Source organism: Scardinius erythrophthalmus (genome assembly GCF_964197995.2).
Source record: "Scardinius erythrophthalmus genome assembly, chromosome: 20".
NCBI lineage: Eukaryota > Metazoa > Chordata > Actinopteri > Cypriniformes > Leuciscidae > Scardinius > Scardinius erythrophthalmus.
Genome location: NC_138240.1, coordinates 20785022 through 20808005, shown reverse-complemented (window position 1 = coordinate 20808005; position 22984 = coordinate 20785022). Strand labels below are relative to the sequence as shown.

Genomic DNA, 22984 nt, shown 5'->3' with positions numbered 1-22984 from the left:
GAAGAAAATAGTGCCAAGCCATTACGAGGTCTGACCTCTCCATAGACAGCGGTTTTGTGCTGCAAATATATCACTCTTTTGAACACATATTGATTTGAGAAGAAAAAAGCTTTATTGAAGTGACCCCAGCAAACTTGCCGGACTAATTTCATCTTGACCAAAACTGGACCGGAGCTCGGCTCACAGGACGCTGTCGGGGGTAAGTCATGGTCAATGCACCACACTGCTTATGGGGAAGCTATAGACATTCATGTCTAAAATCCTGAACTATCCCTTTAAAGAGTATTTTACAATGGCTTTGAATGCAGCTCAGCCAATCATAATCAATGGACACAAACTATTTGTTATATAACATGTATTTAATCAATCAAATATTTGATTATGCATTGTCACTTGGACAAAGAGATGAAGATGGTAGATAAACTATGCAAAAAACAGGTTTTAACTAGGGTTGTGCCGCTAGACGATAGTATCGTGTATCGATGATAGTCAGAGATATCACTGATGGCATATGGCTTTGACGATATCAAAACGATAATTGGCTTTTTTAATGTTTTAAAATTTATTAATGTAATAAGTATTATTATTATTATTATTATTAGTCTAGTGTTATTAAATTAATATTAGGACCTACAATTAATTTGCCTTGCCTAAATTCATAACAACATCACTACATAACCACACTTGCGACATCACGACACGCGCGTATGAGGACTCCTCAAAGAACATGTTTTTAAACCAGACTACAAAACTACATCCCACATCAAAACTGAATTGCAAGGTGATCCATTCACAAATTGTCAAGAGTGCTTGTTATAAGAGACGCATCATTCTTATACAGTTGTTGTTTGAGCCAAGATGAAAACGGCATCGTTTTTCGTCAGCATTTTATTTCCATAGCACAGCAACAAAACATTTAATAACACTAATAACACTAAAAACCATACAATTACAAAATATTAATAATAATAATAATAATAATATCACTAAAATTATATAGGCCTAATAACAGTCTTTAGTTCACAAACGCTGAGCGCGTCCGTCTTTGGCTCAGGGCCAGCCATAGCGCAAAAGCAGAGTTTGAATCTGGCAGTCATGTCACGTCACTGTACATTCGCTTCTTAGTGGTCAGCTGCTGCAAAGCGTGCCAAAATTGAAATTGCTGATGAGATATAGAGGAAAATATCTAGTGGAAAATGAGAATGTTGCGTTACCCTTTACGTTAAAATTAATTTCTGTACCTGAATACTACTGTTAGACTTTATAACTTTATTTAGTATTCATCTCTGCTTGTAATTAGTGTATTTGTTCTTATTTTATTACTGACTGTTCACTTGTTTTAAATAATGTTTCAACTTTATCAGTTAGGCTAGTAGTTTTTGATGTAGTATCGAAGAAATTCAAGTGAGCTTTAAGTAATAAATGAAAAGCAAAGTTATGAGATATATGAGATTAATCAGATATACATTTACAAAATAAACATATTACAAATTATATCTGCACAAAATGACGCGAATGCACAAGTTGAACTAACTTGAACTAAGTTAGGTACCATTCAAAATGACTCATGTTGTGGACGCACTCTTCTTGGAGCAACGCGATGCAACACTACTCTGGTAATCCAGAGTTCTCGCGGGAGCACAAGTTGAATTTGCTTAGCGAGTTACTCTGGTTTGGAGTAATGATGCTCATTAAATATGGCCCTCGATCTGAGCTGCACCAATCACATCGGGTTATCTGATATAGGCGGGCCAGAGGCGAGCTAAACAGAAGACGACAGCGCTGTGATGTCGAAGTCATTAGTAAACATTGCAAGATGGCTATGGATGAACATCAGTTGTTTGAAACGGCTTTGGCCGCTACAATGATCGAGTTAGACTTGGCTTTTTATCTAAAACAGGAACAGAAGACGCTGCTCGAATCGTTCCTTTGCAAGAAGGACGTTTTTGCTGCTTTGCCAACCGGATACGGTAAGAGTCTAATCTACCAGTTAGCTCTGCTGGTAGCTGGGGTTTATTGTTGTGATTGGTCGTAGTGTTATCCAATTGCGTGCAGTGAGATTTTCAAATGCACGCTTGGTGCCGCCCCTCGAGCTGGGAGATTTTCATTAGTCGACGCCAGACCATTAATCTTTTAGATTTAGGTCTGGATTTCCAGGCTAATGAAACACGGCAACTAAACCCAAATAATTCACAATGTTTTATTACAATATTGTTCTCCTTACAATGTTATGTAATATGACAGTCCCAATCATAGTCATTGTTAGTTGTGCATTACCGTTTGAGCTGCACGCACTGAAGCTGATCACCGGCACGCTTTACTACAGTGTTAATTCTTAACCAGATTCATCCTGTATGAGATAAATCAGATATAGGCCTACACAAAATAAACACAATATTAAAACTTACATTTGCACAAAACAAAAGGCTGCGAATGCACATGCAAACTTAGTCACGATGAAGGTGTAAAATGGTCCGAAACATAACTCCGGCGCACTCGCTTTAGCTTACATGTTTTGCGGTTGCACATGAACCTGCTTAATCGACGATCGATAAGTTATCGATTAAATGTATTATCAACAATTAATCGATCGTCGATTAATCGTTAACATCCCTAATATATATATATATATATATATATATATATATATATATATATATATATATATATATATATATATATATATATATATATGCTGATACCAAAAAATTATAAATTATGTAAATGATCTGAACCGTGAATTTTGTGATCCGTTCCACCACTAATACGTACATAAATAGTCTTAGGTGCAGATTAAAAGCCACTGAACACCACAAACAAACACAGCCATGCACACATCTCAATCCCTCCCACAGGATGAATGAGAGTTGCATCAGGTGTGCTTCTGTGTGTGTGTGTGTGTTTGTATGCGGTTGATAAACATCTCCACCCGCTTCCTCTCACCAAAATAAAAGGCACACAGTTAGCAGGGGAACACCAGCAGTCTCTCTCCTAGCACTCCAAACACACTCCCGCTGGCTGTCGGCAGAGATACCCTTTGTCTGCCAAAGCTGCTTCAAACAATCATTTTTCAGCAGCGGCCGAGCAGAAAATGAGATTCCACCATCAATAACCTGCAAGCCTCTTCTTAGCAGTCTGGAATTTCCCTCTGAGCCAAGCACTCACATCCTCCACAGTCTGGAGAGAGAGACGTCACAGATGAAGACTTTACAGTAAAGCTATGAATGGACATTAGAGAGAGGCTGGGGAGAGGGGCCTTTGGAATTGGGAAAGTCTCAATTCTCTAAGTGATTTTGTCTGTCGTCTTTTGTGCAGAAATGAAACCAAGGGTCAGGGTTGCTGAAGGTAACTTCACAATCTCTCCACTCCCCCTCTTCTTTTCTTAAACCTCCTCTGCTTGATGCTTGCTGAGTGCATGCGTGTTTCTAAACACGGTGACCCCGATTTCTTCTCTCTTTGCAGTTTATCGCATCCTAGGCTATCAGAAATGTGTGCTCAAATGCCTGTTTGTTGCAGTCAGCTAAATTAATGCTTATCTGATCACATTTTCTGCAAAGATTTCCACTTTTAGGCATAAACCAAAAACAACTTTTGTTAACGCTTCACATTAAGGTTTCATTTGTTAACATTAGTGAACATGAACAATTAATACAACTTCTACAGGACTTACTAATACTAAAAGCTAATTTCAACATTTACTAATAACACCTTTGCTCTTAAAAATGTTTAAAAAGTTGTATATTACAAAGTTAATGCACTCTGAACTAACATGGTGGAGAGATTTGAGAAGAGATTAAGATAGAGAGGAAGATCCGTAACTTACAGTGATAGTTGCTTTTGTGCTGTTTATCCACGTGCACCCAAACAACCCTGTGGCATTCTGTTAGCATGATATCATCAGATATCACCCGCTGAGCCTGAAGAACGCGCCGGCGCGTTCTACTGGATTTTTTCCTCATGACAGCTTAAACAACTTAAAATACTCAGTCATTTTTGGCCATACATATAAGTCTTTATACACTATAAAGGGTCTTTTATATGTGTACACTCACAATAACAACAAATCCTTGTGTTTTTGTGAAATAAATAGAATAAACAGGGTGCGCTTTCAGCTTTCGCTTTCTGTCGCGGTCTCCGCAAGAAACTTTCTGAAAGACGTCAGAATAATGAACTGAAACTCAGCGAATAATCACACAAAGATAAAAACTAACATCTAAAGAAAGCTTGAAATGTCTGCTTTTAAATAAAACAATTCACATTTAAAACAAAAATTCTCCTGCAATGTATTCTGTATAAAACTAAAGAGATGTACAGTTTCTCCTGGCTCAGCTAATTATCGTTAATGTGGTCACACCACGCGCAGAGCGCCCTATTCATAAGATAATGTGTTGAGGTGATTTATGCGAAATGGTAAACGCCCCCAACAATGCCTTTCATCATAAGTTTCATTCAGTTTCCTGCACGTTTAGGAGATGGCACGCTAGACAGGTGAGGAAGCTCTTCAGCTCGTCCTGGATAGTGACGAAGAGATCGCATTTTCCTCAGAAGAAGAGCGGGACTACGACAATGAACGTTTGCATTTTAAATAGCGACTTGATCTAGCTGTGGATTCCAGATGAGTAAGTTTTTATTTATATCCGTTGGATTTTTCCAGACTTCTATTTGGATATATTTTTAAAATGCAATTTATTCCTGTGATGTTATTTATTTCTCCAGTTTTCAGTTTTACATTTACATTTCTCAAGAAACATTTCTTATTATTATGAATGTTGAAAACTAGAGGTCGACCGATTCATCGGTTTTGCCGATATATCGGTACTGATAGTTGATTGGTGGAACTATCGTTATCGGCAAAAATCCACACCGATAGTTTGTCCGTTGCTGAAGCGGCTGAGAAGAGTGTGCTGTACACAGTATCAGAGCGCTGAGAAGAGACTGCTGGCATTATACAGAATGAGAGCGGCCTCTAGAGGACAACTAAAAACTATCACTGGCGACTCGTGTTGTTTATTGTAACACGTGAGGCTGCACGCCTGCACGGAGAGAACACACTGCACGGAGAGCGCTGACACTTCAGATGCGCATTTAAAACACTGACAGCTAAATGGTATGACTTACAGAACACTCCAGTCCATGTTGCCATATCCTTATAAAGTAATTAATTTGTTGACTAGATGCTGCATTAGCAGAGAAAGAACAGAAGTATGTTTGCTGTCGAGGCTGTGAGGACTCTAAGATTAGTACCTCAAGCGGTTAAAACAATGTGACAAAAACACACGCAAACCTGACCCAAATGTTTTATGTCGCAATTGTTCCCATCTATTTGAATTAGATTATATACAGCTGGCCACTTTTATGTATTCATTAGCTGGCAAAGTTTCATTTTTAAAGCTAGTGACATCGGTTGACCTCGATTGAAAACCGTTGTGTATGATAAAAGAAATCTATTGTAACATTATTCACTACCGTACAGAAAAAACGTACAGATCTAAAACTTTTGAACGATAGTGTAGGTCTAAAGTTTTTAAGTAAAGTCTTTGTGTAAACAAAATGTATAGTCAGCTTACTTCTTTCAACTTAAAATTAGGGGTGCACGATATATCGAATCAATATCGTTATCGCGATATCACGTTGCTCGATATCATATCGAAAGTCTCGCGATATTTATGCGATATTTTGTTTATGATGCGTCCTGTCCGACATGCACCGTTGCATTTCCCCCGACTGATTTCCTGGTTCTACTTATATACTTTTCCTGGTTCTATCAAGGAGAGGGTTTAACTTTTCATGCTACAGATTTCCAACAGTGGTCAGAAAGAACAGGGGAGACACTTTGTTTCACTTCTCCCTTGCTCTACCACACAGTCCCCACAACACACACACTTGCCAGCTTGACGCACACACCAGCGCGCAAGTATAAACATCAGGCCACCTGGCCACTTCATGCGTTATCATCACAGATCGGATAGCTATCTAATTTATCAAAACGATTCCTTTTACACCTGTTCACATAAATGTGTTTTTTGCAAAACGGATATAAATTCGATCTTCAATTCCCGCGCTATATGCAGATTTAATGGAGTTCACGTCACCGAACACAGTTATGAGCTGCATTATATATATCATCAGCTAAAATGTCAAAATCAAATACCGCACTAATAGAGAACGGCAACAGCCCTGGTAAGATCATTTCACTTCTTTACTTTTAATGAAGATACTTGTGTGTAAAGCGTCTGCAACTTACTTTCACTTTGATTTGCGATAGTTTCGCGTTGGCTTGACCGGTAGATGCTCAGCTGCTCATGCGGTGATGCGTGTTGCAGACGTAGCGTCGTCATATCTGGCCATAACATGACATGTAGCCTATAGCACGTTCTCACACGTTTATTTTTTTTGTGTTTTTGGGAGGAGTACATTTTACATATGTGGTTTCAACAACCAGATGCATTTACACTTCGTCCAGTTTTGTCTGGAATGCGGCCCAGATCTCCTCCTGAAGTGGTTTCAGCGATCAGATTCAAATCCGTCTCGAATGCGCTCAATAAACCCTATGTTGTAAGGAAACTTGTTTTATTTGTTATGAATCTATTTTGATGCGTTTTCCCCTAACTTTTGTAGTTTTACATGTTTAAAAATATCGAAATTCATATCGATATCGCAATATTCATTATCGATATCGCAATATCACTTTTTGTCAATATCGTGCACCCCTACTTAAAATTGATTTTGTGAATAAGCCAAAACAATACATTCAATCATTAAGTCTCCTCACATTCATTGATATTCCCAGGGGAGGGTATTTGTCTCTTCAGGTGTGAATCACAGCATTATTTATGATGTTTCACACCCTCCCTGCATATCTGTCATTCTGACAATTAGTGTCTTACAAAAGTTAAATGACTATATTGTTTTGTATGAAGTGACCAGGATGATTTTTTTTTCACATTGTTTTGAAGAAAAAACTCTAGGCAACAAGATCCAGTTTTGAAAAGCCTTGTGAACAAATGTTTACTATGTGTTAGATGGCCTTATTTCAGTGACTAAAATTTATTTTATTTTTTAAAACTACGCATAAATGTTATTTTCTCAAAACTACAAACTTTTATGAACATGTTGCTCACATATTACTGTAGCTCTGATTGTGCTGAATACAGTTTAATCAGACTTTAGCCATTGTCAAATGTCAGGGCACGTCAAAACTTCTTCAGGGCCCCAAAATACCCTTATAGGGCCCAGAGGGTTAACTTAATGATCTAAAGACCGATAACATTGGTCTACAATCTAACACACTCCATATGAAACTCCATGAAGCCCTTTCAGATGAAAACACTAACACATTTCCAAAAAGTGACACTGACGAAGGCAAAGAGCTGAAACGTTTGTACAATCTTTCTCTCCTGTTTGTAACAGAGTATTCTTAGAGTGCAGACCTTTTTTGCATTTTTGTACAGGTCTCAGCACCTAATTAGCTGGGAGAGCGTGGTGGGTGTTTTGATTGGAGTATTCAAAACTATTCAAAAACCATTTAGAAATCATACCACCCCACCACTAAACATTTGACGTGTAGTGTATACGTGTGCTGAATGTCTTAGTCTCTTGGCACTGTCTGCCTCTGATGGGGCAGCCCAGGCCTAGAGGCAATGTTCATTTTGTCAGCAATTTTTTTTATTTAGTCAAATGTACTTCTTAGTTTTCATCCTATTTAGACAACCTTGTCCTGTTGTTGTTTAGTCATGTTTTAGTCAATGAAAACTGGTCATGCTGCATAATGGTTACACTGATAATGAATCACAATGATTGTTGTCATTTGATGAAATGTATTTTTACATTTCATCAGAATTATTGCACTTTCAACAAACACAAATCAAGAGAATGTTAATTCATAAATTAAAGGGGAGGTTGATTATGATTTCACTTTTCTAACTTTGGTTAGTGTGTAATATTGCTGTTTGAGCATAAACAACATCTGCAAAGTTACAATGCTCAAAGTTCAAAGCAAAGGGAGATATTTGCTTTTAAGGAAATAGCTTTTTAAGGCCTACAACAAATGGCTGGTAGGAACTACAGGACATTCCTCCCGGGTTAGTGACATCACCAATGTCTATGTGAAATGTGCAGCTTTTTGTGCAACCCAAAAAGAACATGTTACACTATTTAGCTTGAAATACACCAAACACTTCTTTTTGAAAAGTCTGCTCCTCACAAACAGGTAAATGAAACATATCTTGCTAAATGCATCAATCTGACCAGATGGATAGAAATCACAATCACAATCACATCGACTGACAAAGCATGACCTAAAAATTCGAGTCAGATTTTGTCTAACAATGTACTGTAGATGGAGAGTACCTTTTGAGCAGCTAATGACTAATTTAACAACAACATGTAGGCCTATACATACCTTAGATTTTCTGTGTTGAATCACTGTCAAAAGCATTAATTTTGAGTGAATGGCTCTGTGCAGAATGCAGTCATGTGTTATATTGAGGGGAAAATAACATCTATTATCAGTTCATATTGGCAGATATCTGAAAGCTGTTGTCGGTGCTGATTAACATAGATAAATCAGTCAACCTCTCCTCACTGTAGACTGCTGCTGATATTAGATCAACAGACACTGATAGAAAGCACAGCGTCTCTTCCAGTAAAGACTTGGGCACTCCTCCACATGAGTCAATACTTTATTATGCTGCCAGAAACTCACTCACACACATTGCAAACTCATACTGGAACCAACTACCATACAGAATCCACAAGCTACAGCCCTCGTACAAGACACCAGGTAAAGAACAGAGACCTGGAGTATTCAAGCTAAATGACATGAGGACTAAAGAATTTATTACAGCTTAAGAACAAGCACTTGGAGATTTAAATGGATGATGGTAAAGACATTTAAATCCCAAATGCAGAGCTGCGGCCAGCTCATATCTCTAAATGGGCCACTCTGGACATCCTACAGGCTTGAGAAGAAAACAATGGGACATAGGATGTGACAGAGGGATTTTTCCAACAGGCTATTTCCACTGTCTTGCCCACGGCCATCCTTCATCTCAAACTGATTACATTTCCTACCTCTCTTGATTTTTAACTGACCCCCATGATTTTGTTCATTTGAAAAGCATAAGCTACACTCTAAAACATAATTCAGTGGCTTAGTAAATATCACAGTAATAATTAACTTTATTAACTTAATAAAATCTCTGAATAGAATTTACTTGATTGTTTGAGTTAAACATACCAAAATAATTGACACAAAATCCAACAGTTCATTTTGTCTCAAATTTAGTTTTTTTTTTCACAAAAGGAATTTATTTATTTATTTATTTACCAATTATTTATTTATAATACACTTAATATATTTGTGAAATTTCTATCAAAATATTTGAGAATGGAGAATAAAAATGATCTGTTTCAAGAACCCCAAAAATATTAAAATTAATATTATTAATATATTTAACACATTCTTATGAAATTGAGTAAGTTTACTCAATTAAAATAATGCACCCCTCTGAAGTGACTACAACTCAACGGTTGAGTGAGCGCGCGCTGTTTGAACTCTCTTCAGTCTCCAGAACAGACTCTTCTTCTCTTCTCAGCATTGCAGAATTGGTGCATTTCCTTTGTGAAATTCAGGTGTGTGCATGTTTTATTTTATCTATAAAATCATTACTGTGCTTTAAATCATTTTATTTAATGCAAAACAACATACTGGACGCAATGTGAGTCACCTAAACGAGTGTCACATCTGTCTTTTTGCAGATTGAAATGCCTGATGCCTTCACGACTTTATTCCTAAAGATAATGAATATAATTAATTTGGATGATAAAATGTCCTCAGAACTGTGCACTGTTTGTTTATTGGCAAGTTATGGAGTCAGTCGCGTCGCAGCATTTTTCGGATATGAGTGAAACGCAGAACGGCGGTCTGAAGTTCAAAGTTCACCCGCAGAACACGAGTCCATCTCCGGCACGAGAACCAGCGCTGATCCGGTGGAAATTGGATAACAGACCGGTTGATTACACTTGAATCACTTTTAAAAAAAATTGTTTTTAACTTCTAATATTTTTGTTAGCCTATATGAGTTTAAATGTAGGCAATGGTGTATAGATGTTAAAACAATATAAAATATGCTGTATTGCTGCACTCATCAACTATAGAGGCCGATGACATGTATAACGTTACATGTGGTTGTGTGGAGTATTTTACAAAGGTTTACAGGAAATTAAAAGGTAATATTACTCATAAATATTTTTTTTTTTATGTTTTCCTCAATTATTGTACTTGCGGAAAACAAGCTTTTCGTACATGGATACAATGTTACATCACTGGGCTAATTCAACACACTCAATATTTCCTATCTCGTATTATGCAAGGAAATCCTGAAGCTGGCATTTATATTTCAGAGTGACTTGTGTGGAGAAAGAAGATCCTTGAGGTCAGCAGTAAGTGGCTGATAACAGGAAGGTGCAGCCTTTTTCTATTCATCTTCACACGCATCTGTCAATTTCGCCAGCTCTTTCACACAAACAGCTGCTATATGCTCTGCTACGCAAAATCTGTCCACCCCTCACATCCTGTTTCATGAGCAGTTGCTTGTTTCATAATGGGCCAGTTGAGTACAAAACCCAGAGGCACAGAGAGTCACAACCAATACACTACACCCGTACAACTGCTGCTGAGGATAATGTAAGGTAATGAAGAAAACACATCAGACAGATGACAGTCGGCCCACACACAGACTTAACTCTACTCTGATATTCAGGTCGAAGTGCAAAAGGGTGTCGCGAGCATTCAGAGAACAGCTGAGCTTAACTCAAAACACAGACATTAGATACAGAGACTGGAAAAAAGATCCACTCAAAGAGATGATAAAACAGGGAATATAAACACTGTGTGAATTAGTCAGTTAAAGAGTTAAAATCACATGCAAGCTAAAAAATAACTGAGTTGCTCAAAAGGCACAGTCTGAAACCTGAGAGATACATCACCAAACTAATACACTTAGAAACAAAAAGATACTTGTAATTTGTGTATTATTGTTATCAAATATAAAACATTGCTTGCAAACTTCAGAAAGCATTCAACAGATTTTATTGACAATTTTTTCGTTTTCAATGATAACTTCATATCACAGCCATCAGGGCATTTGCTGATTACTTTTACCAAAAGTGTAACTAATTAGTGATGGGCCAATACACAGCATTTATTTGATTAAAAATAAAAAAATAAAGAGTTAGGCTATATTGTTAAATATTATGACAACCATATTATGATAACCGTTTTCTATTTTAATATATTTTAAAACATACTTTATTCCTGTGGTGCAAAGCTGAATTTTCAGCATAATTACTCTAGTCTTCAGTGTCACATGATCCTTCAGAAATCATTCTAATATACTGATTTGATGCTCAAAAAACATTCATTATTATCATCAATGTTGAAACATGTAAATTGCAGATTTGTCAATTAACATTACTATTATCAATGTTGAAAAAAGTTGTGGACAATTTTGATTTCTTTGATGAATAGAAAGTTCTATTTAATTTGAAATATAATATTTTGTAACATTATAAATGTCTTTAACTTTTGATCAAACATCCTTGCTGAATTGATTTCTGAAAAAAAAAACATTGTCTCTTGAGCAGCAAATCAGCTTATTAGAATGATTTCTGAAGGATCATGTGACACTGAAGACTGGAGTAATGATGATGAATGCTGATGTGATACTTTAATGTATGTTTAAAATATCTGTCATGAAAATGACAGCCAGTGTGTAAATGATTATATTTCAACAACAAATTGGAGTAAAAACATAAAATTAAATTTAGAAGTTAATGCAAAACTGTATGTGCAGTTTACATGTTTGCATGTAATTTGATACGTCTAAAAATAAGTAGCAACTGAATTTAGGCTGATAGTTTGGGCTCCCTTTTATATTATAGTAATGTGCAAGTAAGGGCTACCTAGGCCTAGGCTATATAGTTTACAGCATTAGCAGAGATAATTGTTTATCCTTAAGAAACTTTTAATTATAACTGAATTAATTTAAAGAATTAATTTTTCTCCCCCCTGCTGTACCGAACCGTACCGAACAGTGATATCAAAACCGAGGTACGTACCAAGCTGTCAGTTTTGTGTACCATTACACCTCTAATATATACATATATATATATATATATATATATGCCCAAATTTGATAATTTTGAGATTATTTGCATAATCTGTGTCCCCTTGGCTGAATAACTAAACTGAAGAAGCATCTCTTGTTTCAAATTGGCATGAAATTGAAGTTGATATATACTTTTCCCTATTGTGAGCTAGGGTATATCTGAGTGAAACAGCTTCTCGAACAAGAAAAAATATTTATGTCCGGGCTTAATTTTATCCACTGGGAATGATTGGATTGATGCTTGACAGGTTGTCCCGCCCTCCCTTTCGACAGTGAACACGTCATCAGAGAAGAGAAGTCACTTCAAGAGGAAGTTATTTTGATTAAAGATTATGAGGGTGTATGAATAAAAAAAAAATAATGATATGCACAGATACACAATTTATAATACTGCAATATTCAAACTAGAGCCCGACCGATATGGATTTTTGGGTGCCGATGCCGATACCGATAAAAAAAAGCCAGATACCGATATATCGGCCGATATTATTTGTGTGTGTATTATAATACAGTAGCAATATTATTTATGTGTATTATAGTACAGTAAGTTTGGACACACTTTCCAATTGGTGTGTACAAACTTTTGTTGGGTAGGCTACTGTATATATAATACACAGTATAAACAGAATAAATATATAAACGTTTTGCAATGATAACTCAAATGTGGTGATTAAACACTTGTGTGACAAAGATATGTAATGGAGGCAGGGTTAATGATAGAATGAGAATTTGAGCTGTAACCAAACTAGTTTGCATTGCATTTTATATTATATTATATTCTAAATACTCTTCTATTTTTAATCTTAATTTCTCTAATATCTGCCAGTGAGGAGGAAGAACTCAGATCTTTTTAGTAAAGTAAAATTAATAATATCATAGTGAAAACGTTTATAATTACATATGTACAGTAGTTTTATACTATTTTAAATAAGTAGTAAGCAAAATGTACTAAACGTGAAACTAAGCTATAGGGCTGGACCCGAATATTCGTTCGGTGGGTTGGTATTCGATTTGAAAATTTGACATTCGAATATTTGTTGTTGTTTTTTTCACATCTGGGATCCCCAGCGAAACGGTTCTCATTCGCGCTTGAATAAGGCCAGCGACACACTGACTGCGTGGCATGGCCGTTTTATTTCGGCTCCCATGTTAACAGGTTGGAGTTTGCACACTGCCTGCGTGAGACACGCGTCTCTCAGGCGCGGCTCGAGCCACGCGGAAAACGCGTGCATGCCAGAAATAGAACCGACGCGCAAGTCTTCTCTGGCAAGAGCGCAGAACAGTGGAGTTTGTATGGACGAAGTGCATGTCTCAGCTTGTGTTTTGGATTAAGCTGTGTTGCTTTGACATTGTGGAAAATAGAATAATAGAAACAAAATGTATTAGCCTTTTTACTTGTTATTATCAATCTAAATTAATCTCGTTTTTTAATTTAACTTAATTTCGTTTTTCTTTATTTAAATTTCGTTTAATTTCTTTATTTAAATTTCGTTTAATTTCTTTATTTAAATTTCGTTTTTTTATTTAAATTTCGTTTAATTTCTTTATTTAAATTTCGTTTAATTTCTTTATTTAAACTTCGTTTAATTTCTTTATTTAAATTTCGTTTTTCTTTATTTAAATTTCGTTTAATTTCTTTATTTAAATTTCGTTTAATTTCTTTATTTAAATTTCGCTTAATTTCTTTATTTAAATTTCGTTTAATTTCTTTATTTAAATTTCGTTTTTCTTTATTTAAATCTACCCTTTACTGTGTCAGTAATTTTGTTAGTCAGAAAAATATTAGACTACCTTAAAGGTCCCGTTCTATGCCCCTTTTCACAAGATGTAAAATAAGTCTCTGATGTCCCCAGAGTGTGTATGTGAAGTTTGAACTCAAAATACCCAACAGATCATTTTTTACAGCATGTTTAAATTGACATTTTTTGGGGCTCAGAAAAACGACCTGTTTCAGTGTGTCCCCTTTAAATGCAAATGAGCTGCTGCTGGACGGCACAGGGGGCGGAGCTTCATGAGCTCGTGCTCAGTCTGTCAGGAAAAATTCATCTCACGGAATGATGATAATATCAGAAACTCTCAGTAACGGCGTTCATTTCGAGTCGGACAATAATGCCTACAGAGTCAGATTGCTGTATAGAGATGAAACAGGTATGGTTTAGTAGTTTAATTACGGTTATTATAACGTATTTGTCATCTGCTTGTAGGCTATGTATCCATTATTTATTAATAACCTACAAGTCTGCTGTCTGAATGATGATCAAACATGTACTGATGAGTTTAATAAAGTTTATTGTACATCACACAAAAGATGAAGCGTCAGTTTTACTTCAGAAAATCACCGTAAGAGCTGAGTAAACACAGTAGGCTAAGTTATAAGAAGTGCGCAAGTAACCAGTAGAGTTGAGGGAGCATTCCTGTGGGCGGAGGTTAGTCAAGAAACGGTTCTGGTGATGTCACTAATGCAGGATGTAGAGGGGTGTAGTCCAATCGAGCCGTTTTTTGTAGTCAACTTCTGTTAAATAAAATATCTCGCTTGGCATTGAACTTTGAGCTTTATAATTTTACAGATATTATTTATGCTCTAACAGCAACATTACACACTAACTAAAGTTTGAAACATGGAATCGCATGCAACGGGACCTTTAAAAGTATTGCTTAATTTAACAGACCTGTGTGTGTGCGTTTTATATCACTAACAGTGTCCGTTCTCTGCCCACGTGAGGTGCGCCGCTTCCTGCTCGCGCTGTTCTGTAGTTTACTAAAAGTGTATTAATTCTTAACGTGTCGCGTCTCCATCTGGCTACTTTTAATGCAAAATGGCCCTATATAAAGTGTTATAATTACATAAATTATTAGAATATTGCTTGATGTTGTAACGTAGCAGAATGAGCTTTAACACTGTGTCTACACCGGACGCGGCTGTTATTTTTTGCCAGTTCTTTGTAACAGCTTTTAGGTGCTTTATTGGCAGCACCATCCTTACATAAATCACTGCACGCTGCATTTTTTAAAATATTAATTTATCGGCCGTTATAAATGCCGATACCGATAGTTAGGAAAATGCCTAATATCAGCCGATAATATCGGCCCGCCGATATATCGGTCGGGCTCTAATTCAAACACAAGTGCCTTTTCATAGTGATTTTTAGTTTCAACATCAAATGACAGCAGAAGCTTCAACTGCTCATTCAATTTAATAAACAATTCGGTTGCTCTACAAAAACAAGAGCCTGCATTCATACTGTGCCTGCAGTCAACTCAATGTCAGGAACGCACAGGGCTCATGTGGCTCAGTAGAACACACAAATACATTCTATCACTCAATACAGTCTATCCCCAGCACTCGACACCACAATCACTATCTGAATACGTGCTGTACTTGACACCCAGTGTCACATGAACGCATACAGACACGCCGCGCACCTACATTTTTAGTCCCTCTAGCTGGCTTCTCTCCAGATTACTAAAAATGTCAGAGAAGTAGCAGCTGCTATTGATGTGGTTGTGCAGACAAACACTGACTTTCTCCACAGACCGCCACCACTGCAAGACCACTTGCACTTGACACCACTGCTGACAACTACAGAACTCTTACAAAGAGCACAAACGCTGAGCGTGCACCCGAACACGACTAGTTTAATACATCGGTACACTACAGCCGCACTACGGACATTCACTTTCTTAGAGAATCTGTTTTTAAACCGACTGATTAAACATTTGAGGTGAGAAGTGATCAGAATGTATTCTGACTAAGATTGCTCACTATTCATAAACACAGAACAAACAAATAAAGCTGTAGGTAAAAAGGAAGTTGAAATAGCTCTCTTTTGCTTAGCAGGAACTACTCACAAAATGCTGCTGTGCTGATGTGAATATGATGGGTTCATGTGATAATCAGCTTCTACAGTCAAATCAAACAGGGTAAACCTGTCAGCAGTGCTTGGACGAAATTATCATATCGACAGAACGGGCATGCATACGTTTGCTTATATTCAAGTATATGCAGGTCAAAATCAGCAGTAAAAATCTGAAAGACTTTGCTGTTATTTTAAGCTGTGTAGCAAGTCACCATTGTGTAACAAAGAAAGAGGAACTGATTGTAGAGATAAAACGGGAGGCGTCTGAGAATAGAGGAGAGGTGAGTAGTGTCTGTTTGCCCAATCCTTGTGAAGGGCTGCGGGGAGTGGTGGACACTGACAGTGCATTTGCTGAACTTTAATGGGGCACTCAGCACTGGTACTCCATTCTGACCACATACAAAATTGATGTCAGATCAAGGACTTCTTCTAAAACACCCAGAATGCCTCTGTGCTATCCACTCCACACTCCACCAGACACTTAAGATCAAATTGCCTTCTTATAATGCATTCAAATGGTTCAAAACACCACCCACCCACTACCAACAACGTCAACATGCACATCCCTTGCAGTAAAAACAAAGGCTCCATGACCTTTGGCATGTAGCCATTAGTCAAATAGTCTTAATGGTATTTGCAGCCTATTTACTCTGGCCTTTTTTTAGCAATCAAACACTTGGCCATGGGCACATGTTTACAACACTCACTGACCACCACTAGTGCAGGACAGATGCCATGGGAGTTAGTTCAAGACTCTGCCTTAGCTAATGGGATCAGTCAGGCTCAATTCTGATCGAATCAAGTCATACATTAAGATTAAGTAACATTCTGCAATAGTGCATTTTGTCTAAAAGCAAACAAACTTGACTTTACAGCTTTATTACCATGTAGTTTTGCTCCAATATATAGAGATTGTCCATTTCACCCTTCAACACTCACACTAAAACTATAACAAAAACAAGCAATTTTTTTACTTTTATGACTCCAAATAGCAGAACAATGACTTGATCTCACTCAATGCATGTCAAAAGGAAATAGAAAAATATTTTGGACCAATACATGACTGATCTGCATAAACGTCTCACCAGATATGGTGCCATCAACAGCAGATACTATTGCCTCACTAAGCTAACAAACACAGCAGTGTCAACATTACACACTAGTGGTTACGTCATGCTGATAGCACTCCACCACTGGGGGAACTCCAGCAATTCTGTCTTATCTAACTGTGCCTGATATGACACAACTGATGCTGAAAGCAGGCAACAGAGCTCAACACAAAGGTGGGTGAAAGGAGAATGCTTTTAGCCTGTCTTAAACAGAACCACCTGTAAAAATGCTTTATGAAAGTAGTGAAAAAATTTTTTAAAAGATAATTATAGTAAAGTGCTCTTAAAGCAACAAACTTATGCTAATTAACTACAAAACGACGCCGGAAATATAATTTGGGCTTTAGCGAGCATAAGAGATTTTTCAACATTTAAAAAAACAATAACGAGCTCAAACATTTGAACATTAGTTTAATATATAAACATTAAAGGTATAGCAGAGGATTTTCTTTTTCCAGGTGGATCATCAAGACTATTGGTCCTCCTAAGTGTCAATCATTCTGGTGATATGTTTACGTAAGGCCGTCGTACGTGCTTGTGCACACGATTCACACGATGGCGTGCACTCAAAACACAGATTGGGCTTCCCACTGATGCCTCAGTCGCAAAGTTTCTACTTGACAGGTAAAGTTTGGCATGCTATTTGGAGAAATCCATTTAAAATCACTGCTAGTAAAAGTGTTACGCATGTGCATTTTTCCAAAAAGTGGAGAAGGCAGTTCTTTTCTAAAATTCGGGAAAATCCTCCACTATACCTTTAATAATGTGTAAATATAGTCTACATGGCCATGGCTGATGATGATGAACACCTTTAATGAATAGCAAAGCTCTCTTCCACAATGAATCAATAACATTTGCACAGTGACTGCAGGAGCAGATCTTCTGGAGCCTTTTAGAGGCAGCACTGCAATGGGGCAAAACCCACCCATTACAACACAGCCAACTCAGCAAAGTGGTCCACCACAGTCAATACAAAGAGTGACAGCATGATGGGAAGCCAAGAAGCCTGCTTACAAAGAAAGCATTTTGCATATAGTTAATTTCCTTCGATGCACCACTCTAGCTGCTCGTTTATCAAAATGAAGAATGGTCAAGGATAAACACTTTGTACGCTATCAACTCCTTATCTTGTCCCTGAATACTACTTGAGCATGTTCCGCAGTTCATACAAGGAGAAACAAGGCATCTGACATAAATTAGCGAAAAGGCCTGCTGTAATAAAGCTTGCAGCTGCAAAACTGCTGTGCACCATGTATTAGAGTTTATGCAAAGCATTTTGAAAATGGACAGAGATAAAGTGGTAAACTAGCTGCGCATTTCACCAGACAATGCTTAAAGACAAACTCATTTATTTGCAATGCTTATCGCTAATCTGAATGGAGCAGAGAGGAGAGGGAGAAAGAATATCATAACTCAAAACTCAACACAGAGGGTGGAACTGGAGTTGATTCGAGTCCAAAACAAATCTGTTGTTTTCTGGCCATGAGTCCTGGCGGCCCTGCAGAGCAAAGAGGTTGTCTGAGGCCAGTTATGTTTTGGGTTCAGGCATCTCGCTGGTCCACTTATGACACTGTGCTTTGTTCTCTTCTGATGTACAGTGGGAAAGAATGCTGCTCAAGAGAAAAAGAAGGAAAAAAAAACTCTGCTGGCCCATGTCCAATTACACTAATACACTTAAGCTGTGTGGCCTCCATTTTTCACATTCCACTGCCTTTCATGTGCAAATCAACAGCTGTTGACAAGCATTTGGTATCCACTATGATTTATTGAGCCTTAATAACAACATCCGAGAAATGGAAAGCGAGCGAGTACAGTCGCAGCCTCGTCGAGAGCTTTGTGAAGGGGGCGGGGAGGTGCACAAAAGATGTTATACCATCGTGTTTACGCAAGACTTCAACACTTTCTGAGCGATATTTACAGTACAATGAAGGAAACCAAAGTCTCTGCTTCACACGAAAACAATGGAACAGTGAGGCAGTGTAGAGACTTGTGAAGTGCTACACAAATAATCGCAGTTCAGTACGTCACTGCACGAGCTCCAGCTCTAAATATGGGCTCACAAACCACATATTGTTGAAGTCTGAAGGCTATTCCCATGCACTAATGCACTTTAGCCCTTAATGTTATCTGTATAGTGGGGGATAAGCATTTGATAGGCGCTATAGTATACATATACATATATACATACACACACATTTATTTCTTACGTATATTTCATAAGATCTGTGTCAATCTAACGTTAACCCAAAATTATTTTACTAAATCAGTAGAGCAGTCAATTAACAAAACGATTTTGTTCGAAGCTCTAACGTTATATGAAACAACATTATATGTAGCGCTATTCTTTCTAATAAACCAGGACCATGTTGCAGCACCTAGACACGTACAATAATAAGAAGTTGACAAGAAATCCTAAATACCACTGATCTAAGTTAATCTGATTAACAACGAAGACACATTCAAAACAGACTGAAAATACACGCCTCATCCTCTGCTTGCACCCGGCAGCGTTACTACAGAACTAACGTTAGCTAAGCATTCAATACCACATAGGAGCTAACTCAACTAACGTTAGCTCAAACCAAAAAAAAAAAAAAAAAAACGCTCAACGGTGACAGTGTGCTTGGCCAAAAACATTGTATATAATTGTAGAGAGCTAGCTGAAAACATAACGTAACGCACCGGGTGAAATTTAGCGACATTCCGTCTAACGTTAAAGCATAAACACTGCTAGCTATGCTAACTAGCCGAATAGTCTTCATGGAGGGGTTGATTTCCGCCTTGCGCAGCGACGCTCATTCAATCTAGCCAAGGGTCAGTGAAGGAATAACGACCGTTAACCCCCGACAGACCCTGTTTCTCCGTCAAACGGATCGGAGAACTCTCGGCGCCCTTAAAACCGATAAACTGCTGACAGACTCGTGGGCAAACCGTCTTGTAGTAACTTACCTCTCCGCGGAAGGTGAAGGTCTGTCGCTACTGGAGGTTTATGTAGTTTCTGAGGGAAAAGAAATGAAGAAATGTCCACGAATAATCCACATGTACGGCTTGCTACGGGCGTGTTTTCGTCCTCGTTGCTTTGAGCCCCAAATCCACTTGAGCGCCGCGCTTCTGTCGTGTGAGAAACTAAGCTGCTCTCGCGCTCCCTCAATGGTTCGGCCTTCTCGCGCTCCTCGTCTGTTTTTCTTTCTCCGCCGTCTGTTTTACTCGCGTTTGCGCCCTCTTATCTCCAAACGGCAGTTATTCGAGAAGAGCAGTTCCTGCCCATTTTGTCTAGTTGTTTTTCGCAGCAGTGGCTGTAAAAACACGAAGTGACCGAACGAGAATCTCTGCGGATCAAAGATGACTTGAGTCCGTGTGTGTGTGTGTGTGACTGACTGACTGCTGTGTGCTGCTTGCAAAGCGATAGTCTGCTGGACGTCAAGTGCAGCTTCTCAGCTCTTAAAGGGCCAGTGCTTTTAAAATAGGTCCCACTGCTATGTAAATTACGATAGATAGATAGATAGATAGATAGATAGATAGATAGATAGATAGATAGATAGATAGATAGATAGATAGATAGATAGATAGATAGATAGATAGATAGATAGATAGATAGATAGATAGATAGATAGATAGATAGATAGATAGATAGATAGATAGATAGATAGATAGCAGTGACGTGCGGTCTGGGTAGGCAAACTAGGCACTGCCTACCCTGCCAAAATTCAAAAATAAAATGGTTTATTAAATAATAAACTTGTATTTGTATTTTTACTGTTTATTCTTGTGATTTATATATGCAATATGTGTGTTATTCCAATTATTTAGACGTTATGATGACAAATGTAGCAGTTACGCATAATCAAATAAAAAACAAATCGTAGAATAAGCAGTGCTTTTACTGTCCATTCATTGCAGACGGCAAGCGAAAAACCCATGTTGCGCATGCGCACTTCGATCCTGTATTCTTTAACATGTACGTCAAAAAGCACATCTCTGCTGTGCCTTTGGACGTAAATATGGTATGCCCGTAACATCTCCGTAACATATCAGACATGGACCAATTAAAATCAAGATATTACTGGACATTTGCGCAGCTAACGTGATTAACGTTACACACCACAGATAGCCTACATGCCTAATCCCCGCGGCAAATTCAAAGCCAAAATGACAGCACCAGAGTTAAAAGGCTGTCATCAGAGAGTTAAATGTTTTAAATTGAGAGCCAGAGACTGTGCAAACTTAAGGCCCGTAAAGATGAGTTTTACAAAGCTGTGATCGACGTCTTCATGAGGAAATGGCGGCGGATGAATTTGATGTAGGCTACAAATAATCTACCGATTGGTGAGTCAAAAACTATTTTGGGCTTAATATTGAATTGATAAATATGGTTGAATTAATGCAAGCCATTTGACTTCATATTCAATTGAGCGGTGTGTGATTTTACTTTTACTTTTGGCCGCTGTGCAACAATAAGGATTAATGGTTGCATTCTAATGCTGAAGTGGAGTGGACATAAACTACTGTTACTCGCGGTGTGTGCCTGTGCCGCTCTTGTGTGTGTGCGACGTGCGTGTGTGTGTGTGTGTGTGTGTGAGAGAGAGAGAGAGAGAGAGAGAGAGAGAGAGAGAGAGAGAGAGAGAGAATACACGCGATATACATCCTGATTTGTACATTTCTTGATATGCCGCGCTTGTGCGTAATGTTTACTGGTATTATTAGCCTTTAAACAATAAATCAGGTAATATTTCATAACTCAGTGCCTAGCCTCTTTAAGACATCACCGCACGTCACTGATAGATAGATAGATAGATAGATAGATAGATAGATAGATAGATAGATAGATAGATAGATAGATAGATAGATAGATAGATAGATAGATAGATAGATAGATAGAATTGATCTGACAACTGCAAGTAAATAATTGCAATTGTGTAGCCAAGCCATGCATAAAAAAATTAATAGCCTATGTAATGTTTTAAGAATGTTGTAAGAAAATGAACATGATAATTGCTCAAAATGGCTCCTCAAATGATAAATCAAATGTTTAAACTCAGTTTCAGTAGCATAAACTCTACTTTTTTTTTACTTAATTTTGTTAGGAAAAAAACTTCCATCATCAAATAATACTAATTACTCTGAGAAGGTTCTGCAATTGAACTTTTTGCAGATACAGTGGGGGAAATAATTATTTGATCCCCTGCTGATTTTGTAAGTTCGCCCACTTACAAAGAAATTAAGGGTCTATAATCTAGGTTTATTTTAACGGATAGAGACAGAATATCAACCAAAAAATCCAGAAAAACAAATTATATAAAGGTTGTAAATTGATTAGCATTTGACAGCAAGATTGGTTATGTGGCCATGTGGAACACAGTTTAGTCCTGTCACTTAAAGAAAGTACTCCTAACGTCCTAATGTCAGTGGACACCTGTCCACAGAGACTGTATCTTCTATTCCATCCTCTCCACCTCCATGGGCAATACCAAAGAGCTGTCAAACGTCAGGGACCAGATTGTAGACCTGCACAAGGCCTGGAATGGGCTACGAGATCATCAGCAAGAAGCTTGGAGAGAAGGATACCTGTTGATGTGATTATTCAAAAATTGAAGAAATACAAAATGAAAAATCAATCGCCCTCTGTCTGTAGCTCCATGCAAGATCTCGCCTCATGGGGTACGGATGATCATGAGAAAGGTGAGGGATCAACCCAAAATCTACACGGGAGGAGCTTGTAAATGATCTCATGGCAGTTGGGACCACAGTCACCAAGCAAACAATTGGTAACACACTACACTGCAATGGATTGAAATCCTGCAGCGCCCGCAAGGTCCCCCTGCTCAAGAAGGCACATGTAGAAGCCCAT

The 22984-nt window shown here is 37.8% G+C and overlaps 1 protein-coding gene across 1 annotated transcript in view; it reads right to left on the bottom strand.

The window, feature by feature from the left end:
• ncor2 (nuclear receptor corepressor 2) overlaps nucleotides 1-20535 on the bottom strand; it is a 121705-nt gene extending 101170 nt beyond the window's left edge. The window contains exon 1 of the mRNA XM_081349567.1: nucleotides 20086-20535. The gene's annotated coding sequence lies outside the window, so the exon portion shown is untranslated. The remainder of the gene's footprint in view (nucleotides 1-20085) is intronic.
• Nucleotides 20536-22984: the final 2449 nt, after the last annotated feature.